Here is a 7,059-nt window from a genome sequence, read left to right on the forward strand (position 1 = left end):
TCCCTCGCTCTCTCTGCGTCCCTCGCTCTCTCTGCGTCCCTCGCTCTCTCTGCGTCCCTCGCTCACTCTGTGTCTCGCGCTCTCGCTGTGTCCCTCGCTCTCTCTGTGTCCTACGCTCTCTCTTTGTCCCTCTCCTGCTATGTGTCCCCCTCCCTCGATGTGTCCCCCTCTCTCTGTCTCTCTCGCTGTGTCCCCACCTCTCTCTCTGTCCTTCGCTCTCTCTGTTCCCCTCGCTCTCTCTGTGTCCCTCACTCTTGCTGTGTCTCCCGCTCTCGCTGTCCCTCGCTCTCGCTGTGTCCCTCGCTCTCGCTGTGTCCCTCGCTCTCGCTGTGTCCCTCGCTCTTTGTGTCCTTCGCTCTCTTTGTGTCCCTCGCTCTCTCTGTATCGCTCTCTCTGTGTCCCTCGCTCTCTCTGTGTCCCTCGCTCTCTCTATGTCCCTCGCTCTCACTGTGTCCCTCACTCTCTCTGTGTCCCTCGCTCTCTCTGCGTCCCTCGCTCTCTCTGCGTCCCTCGCTCTCGCTGTGTCACTCGCCCTCGCTGTGTCCCTCGCTCTCTGTGTCACACGCTCTCTCTTTGTCCCTCTCCTGCTATGTGTCCCCCTCCCTCGATGTGTCCCCCTCTCTCTGTCTCTCTCGCTGTGTCCCCCCCTCTCTCTGTGTCCTTCGCTCTCTCTGTTCCCCTCGCTCTCGCTGTGTCCCTCACTCTTGCTGTGTCTCCCGCTCTCGCTGTGTCCCTCGCTCTCTCTGTATCCCTCGCACTCGCTGTGTCCCTCGCTCACTCTGTTTTCCTCGCTCCCCGTCTCCCTCGCTCCCCGTGTCCCTCGCTCCCCGTGTCCCTCGCTCCCCGTGTCCCTCGCTCCCCGTGTCCCTCATGCTCTGTGCCCCTCGTTCTCTGTGTCCCTCGCACTCTGTGGTCCTTGCTCTCTGTGGTCCTCGCTCTCTCTGTGTCCCCCGCTCTCTCTGTGCCCCCGCTCTCTCTGTGTCCCCCGCTCTCTCTGTGTCCCTCGCTCTCTCTGTGTCCCCCTCTCTCTGGCTCTCTCGCTGTATCCCTCTTTCTCTCTGACCCACTTTCTCTCGTTGTGTCCCTCTCTGTCCCACTCTCACTCTGTCCCACTCTCACTCTGTCCCACTCTCACTCTGTCCCTCTCTCTCTGTGTCCCTCTCTCTCATTGTCCCTCTCTCTCTGTGTCCCTCTCTCTCTGTATCCCTCGCTCTCGCTGTGTCCCTCACTCTCGCTGTGTCCCTCGCTCTCGCTGTGTCGCTCGCTCTCGCTGTGTCCCTCGCTCTTGCTGTGTCGCTCGCTCTCCGTGTTCCTCGCTCTCCGTGTCCCTCGCTCTCCGTGTCCCTCGCCCTCTGCGTCCCTCGCTCTGTGCGTCCCTCGCTCTGTGCGTCCCTCGCTCTGTGCGTCCCTCGCTCTGTGCATCCCTCACTCTCTGCGTCCCTCGCTCTCGCTGAGTCCCTCGCTCTCTCTGTGTTCTCGCTCTCCGTGTCCCTCGCTCTCCGTGTCCCTCGCCCTCCGTGTCCCTCGCCCTCCGCGTCCCTCGCTCTCCGCGTCCCTCACTCTCCGCGTCCCTCGCTCACTGTGTCCCTCGCTCACTGTGTCCCTCGCTCTGTGTCCCTCGCTCTGTGTCCCTCGCTCTGTGTCCCTCGCTCTGTGTCCCTCGCTCTGTGCGTCCCTCGCTCTGTGCGCCCCTCGCTCTGTGCGTCCCTCGCTCTCTGCGTGTCCCTCGCTCTCTGCGTGTCCCTCGCTCTCTCTGTGTCCTTCGATCTCTCTGTGTCCCTCGCTCTCTGTGTCCATCGCTCTCTGTGTCCCTCGCTCTCTGTGTCCCTCGCTCTGTCTGTATCGCTCTCTATGTGTCCCTCGCTCTCTCTGTGTCCCTCGTTCTCTCTGTGTCCCTCGCTCTCTGTGTCCCTCGCTCGCTCTGTGTCCCTCGCTCTCTCTGTGTCCCTCGCTCTCTCTGCGTCCCTCGCTCTCTCTGCGTCCCTCGCTCTCTCTGCGTCCCTCGCTCACTCTGTGTCTCGCGCTCTCACTGTGTCCCTCGCTCTCTCTGTGTCCTACGCTCTCTCTTTGTCCCTCTCCTGCTATGTGTCCCCCTCCCTCGATGTGTCCCCCTCTCTCTGTCTCTCTCGCTGTGTCCCCACCTCTCTCTCTGTCCTTCGCTCTCTCTGTTCCCCTCGCTCTCTCTGTGTCCCTCACCCTTGCTGTGTCTCCTGCTCTCGCTGTCCCTCGCTCTCGCTGTGTCCTTCGCTCTCTCTGTGTCCCTCGCTCTCTCTGTGTCCCTCGCTCTTTGTGTCCTTCGCTCTCTTTGTGTCCCTCGCTCTCGCTGTGACTTCGATCTCTCTGTGTCCCTCGCTCTCTTTGTCCCTCACTCTCTGTGTCCCTCGCTCTCTCTGTATCGCTCTCTCTGTGTCCCTCGCTCTCTCTCTGTCCCTCGCTCTCTCTATGTCCCTCGCTCTCTGTGTCCCTCGCTCTCTCTGCGTCCCTCGCTCTCTCTGCGTCCCTCGCTCTCTCTGCGTCCCTCGCTCTCTCTGCGTCCTTCGCTCTCGCTACGTCCCTCGCTCTCGCTGTGTCCCTCGCTCTCTGTGTCCCACGCTCTCTCTTTGTCCCTCTCCTGCTATGTGTCCCCCTCCCTCGATGTGTCCCCCTCTCTCTGTCTCTCTCGCTGTGTCCCCCCCCTCTCTGTGTCCTTCGCTCTCTCTGTTCCCCTCGCTCTCGCTGTGTCCCTCACTCTTGCTGTGTCTCCCGCTCTCGCTGTGTCCCTCGCTCTCTCTGTGTCCCTCGCACTCGCTGTGTCCCTCGCTCCCCGTGTCCCTCGCTCCCCGTGTCCCTCGCTCCCCACGTCCCTCGCTACCCGTGTCCCTCGCGCTCTGTGCCCCTCGCTCCCCACGTCCCTCGCTCCCCGTGTCCCTCGCGCTCTGTGCCCCTCGCGCTCTGTGTCCCTCGCTCTCTGTGGTCCTTGCTCTCTGTGGTCCTCGCTCTCTCTGTGTCCCCCGCTCTCTCTGTGCCCCCGCTCTCTCTGTGTCCCCCGCTCTCTCTGTGTCCCTCGCTCTCTCTGTGTCCCCCTCTCTCTGGCTCTCTCGCTGTGTCCCTCTCTCTCTCTGACCCACTTTCTCTCGCTGTGTCCCTCTCTGTCCCACTCTCTCTCTGTCCCACTCTCACTCTGTCCCACTTTCACTCTGTCCCACTCTCACTCTGTCCCTCTCTCTCTGTGTCCCTCTCTCTCATTGTCCCTCTCTCTCTGTGTCCCTCTCTCTGTGTCCCTCGCTCTCGCTGTGTCCCTCGCTCTCGCTGTGTCGCTCGATCTGGATGTGTCCCTCGCTCTGGATGTGTCCCTCGCTCTCGCTGTGTCCCTCGCTCTCTCTGTGTCCCTCTCTTTCTGTGTCCCTCGCTCTCGCAGTGTCCCTCGCTCTCGCTGTGTCGCCCGCTCTCGCTGTGTCCCTCGCTCTCGCTGTGTCGCTCACTCTCCGTGTTCCTCGCTCTCCGTGTCCCTCGCTCTCCGTGTCGCTCGCTCTCTGCGTCCCTCGCTCTGTGCGTCCCTCGCTCTGTGCGTCCCTCGCTCTGTGCATCTCTCACTCTCTGCGTCCCTCGCTCTCGCTGAGTCCCTCGCTCTCGCTGTGTCGCTCGCTCTCGCTGTGTCCCTCGCTCTCTCTGTGTTCTCGCTCTCCGTGTCCCAAGCTCTCCGTGTCCCTCGCCCTCTGTGTCCCTCGCCCTCTGTGTCCCTCACTCTCCGCGTCCCTCACTGTCTGCGTCCCTCGCTCACTGTGTCCCTCGCTCTGTGTCCCTCGCTCTGTGTCCATTGCTCTGTGTCCCTCGCTCTGTGTCCCTCGCTCTGTGTCCCTCGCTCTGTGTCCCTCGCTCTGTGCGTCCCTCGCTCTGTGCGTCCCTCGCTCTGTGCGTCCCTCGCTCTGTGCGTCCCTCGCTATGTGCGTCTCTCGCTCTGTGCGTCCCTCGCTCTGTGCGTCCCTCGCTCTCTGCGTGTCCCTCGCTCTCTGCGTGTCCCTCGCTCTCTGTGTGTTCCTCGCGCTCCGTGTCCCTCGCTCTCCGTGTCCCTCTCTCTCTCGCTGTGTCCCTCTCTCTCTCGCTGTGTCCCTCTCTCTCTCGTTGTGTCCCCCTCTCTCTCGCTGTGTCCTTCTCTCTCGCTGTGTCCCTCTCTCTCGCTGTGTCCCTCTCTCTCGCTGTGTCACTCTCTCTCGCTGTGTCCTTCTCTCTCGCTGTGTCCCTCTCTCTCTCTCACTGTGTCCCTCTCTCTCTCTCGCTGTGCCCCTCGCTTTCTCTCGCTGTGTCCCTCGCTCTCTCTCACTGTGTCCCTCGCTCTCTCTTGCTGCGTCCCTCGCTCTCTCTCGCTGTGTCCCTTGCTCTCTCTCACTTTGTCGCTCGCTCTTTCTCTCGCTGTGTCCCTCTCCCTCTATGTGTCCCCCTCTCACTGGCTCTCTCGCTGTGTCATTTTCTCTTTCTGACCCACTCTCTCTCGCTGTGTCCCTCTCTGTCCCACTCTCTCTCTGTCCCTCGCTCTCGCTGTGTCCCTCGCTCTCGCTGTGTCGCTCGCTCTCGCTGTGTCCCTCGCTCTCTCTGTGTCCCTCGCTCTCTCTGTGTCCCACGCTCTCTCTGTGTCCCACGCTCTCTCTTTGTCCCTCTCCTGCTATGTGTCTCCCTCCCTCGATGTGTCCCCCTCGCTCTGTCTCTCTCGCTGTGTCCCCCCCTCTCTCTGTGTCATTCGCTCTCTCTGTTCCCCTCGCTCTCTGTGTCCCTCACTCTTGGTGTGTCTCCCGCTCTCGCTGTGTGCCTCGCTCTCTCTGTGTCCCTCGCACTCGCTGTGTCCCTCGCTCACTCTGTTTTCCTCGCGCCCCGTCTCCCTCGCTCCCCGTGTCCCTTGCTCCCCGTGTCCCTCGCTCCCCGTGTCCGTCGCTCCCCGTGTCCCTCGCTCCCCGTGTCCCTCGCTTCCCGTGTCCCTCGCTCTCTGTGTCCCTCGCTCTCTGTGTCCCTCGCTCTCTATGTCCCTCGCTCTCTGTGTCCCAGCTCTCTGTGTCCCTCGCTCTCTGTGTCCCTCGCTCTCTGTGGTCCTCGCTCTCTCTCTGTCCCCCGCTCTCTCTGTGTCCCCCGCTCTCTCTGTGTCCCCCGCTCTTTCTGTGACCCCCCGCTCGCTCTGTGTTCCTCTCTCTCTCTGTGTCCCCCTCTCTCTGTCTCTCTCGCTGTGTCCCTCTCTCTCTGACCCACTCTCTCTCGCTGTGTCCCTCTCTGTCCCACTCTCTCTCTGTCCCACTCTCACTCTGTCCCTATCTCTCTGTGTCCTTATCTCTCTGTGTCACTCTCTCTCTGTGTCCCTCGCTCTCGCTGTGTCCCTCGCTCTCGCTGTGTCCCTCGCTCTCGCTGTGTCCCTCGCTCTCTCTGTGTCCCTCGCTCTCTCTGTGTTCCTTGCTCTCCGTGTCCCTCGCTCTCCGTGTCCCCAGCACTCTGCGTCCCTCGCTCTGTGCGTCCTTCACTCTCTGCATCCCTCACTCTCTGCGTCCCTCGGTCCCCGTGTCCCTCGCTCCCCGTGTCCCTCGCTCCCCGTGTCCCTCGCTCCCCGTGTCCCTCGCTCCCCGTGTCGCTCGCTCCCCGTGTCGCTCGCTCCCCGTGTCCCTCGCTCTCTGTGTCCCTCGCTCTCTGTGTCCCTCGCTCTCTGTGTCCCTCGCTCTCTGTGTCCCTCGCTCTCTGTGTCCCTCGCTCTCTGTGGTCCTCGCTCTCTCTGCGTCCCCCGCTCTCTCTGTGTCCCCCGCTGTCTCTGTGTCCCACGCTCTCTCTGTGACCCCCGCTTGCTCTGTGTCCCTCGCTCTCTCTGTGTCCCCCTCTCTCTGGCTCTCTCGCTGTGTCCCTCTCTCTCTGACCCACTCTCTCTCGCTGTGTCCCTCTCTGTCCCACTCTCTCTCTGTCCCACTCTCACTCTGTCGCTATCTCTCTGTGTCCCTCGCTCTCGCTGTGTCCCTCGCTCTCGCTGTGTCCCTAGCTCTCGCTGTGTCCCTCGCTCTCGCTGTGTCCCTCGCTCTCGCTGTGTCGCTCGCTCTCACTGTGTCCCTCGCTCTCTCTGTGTTCCTTGCTCTCCGTGTCCCTCGCTCTCCGTGTCCCTCGCTCTCCGTGTCCCCAGCCCTCTGCGTCCCTCGCTCTGTGCGTCCTTCGCTCTCTGCATCCCTCACTCTCTGCGTCCCCTTGCTCTCTCTGTGTCCCTCGCTCTCTCTGTGTCCCTCGCTCTCTCTGTGTCCCTCGCTCTCTCTGTGTCCCTCGCTCTCTGTGTCTCCCTTGCTCTCTGTGTGTCCCTCGCTCTCCGTGTGTCGCTCGCTCTCTGTGTGTCCCTCGCTCTCTGTGTGTCCCTCGCTCTCTCGCTGTGTCCCTCGCTCTCTGTCGCTGTGTCCCCGTCTCTGTCGCTGTGTCCCTCTCTCTGTCGCTGTGTCCCCGTCTCTGTCGCTGTGTCCCCCTCTCTCTCGTTGTGCCCATCGCTCTCTCTCGCTGTGTCCCTCTCTGTCTCGCTGTGTCCCTCTCTCTCTCTCGCTGAGTCCCTCTCTCTATCGCTGTGTCCCTCTCTCTCTCTCGCTTTGTCCCTCGCTCTCTCTCGCTGTGTCTCTCTCTCTCTCGCTGTGTCCCTCGCTCTCTCACTTTGTCGCTCGCTCTTTCTCTCGCTGTGTCCCTCCCCCTCTATGTGTCCCCCTCTCTCTGGCTCTCTTGCTGTGTCATTCTCTCTCTCTGACCCACTCTCTCTCGCTGTGTCCCTCTCTGTCCCACTCTCTCTGTGTCCCACTCTCTCTGTGTCCCTCTCTCTCTGTGTCCCTCGCTCCCTCTGTGTCCCTCACTCTCTCTGTGTCCCTCGCTCTCTCTGTGTCCCTCGCTCTCTCAGTGTCCCTCGCTCTCTCAGGGTCCCTCGCTCTCTCTGTGTCCCTCGCTCTCTCTGTGTCCCTCGCTCTCTCTGTGTCCCTCGCTCTCTCTGTGCCCCTCTCTCTATGTGCCCCTCTCTCTCTGTGTCCCTCGCTATCTGTGTCCCTCGCGATCTGTGTCCCTCGCTCTCTGTGTCCCTCGCTCTCTGTGTCCCTC

This window comes from Scyliorhinus torazame, chromosome 4 (assembly GCF_047496885.1).
Source record: "Scyliorhinus torazame isolate Kashiwa2021f chromosome 4, sScyTor2.1, whole genome shotgun sequence".
Taxonomy (NCBI): Eukaryota; Metazoa; Chordata; class Chondrichthyes; order Carcharhiniformes; family Scyliorhinidae; genus Scyliorhinus; species Scyliorhinus torazame.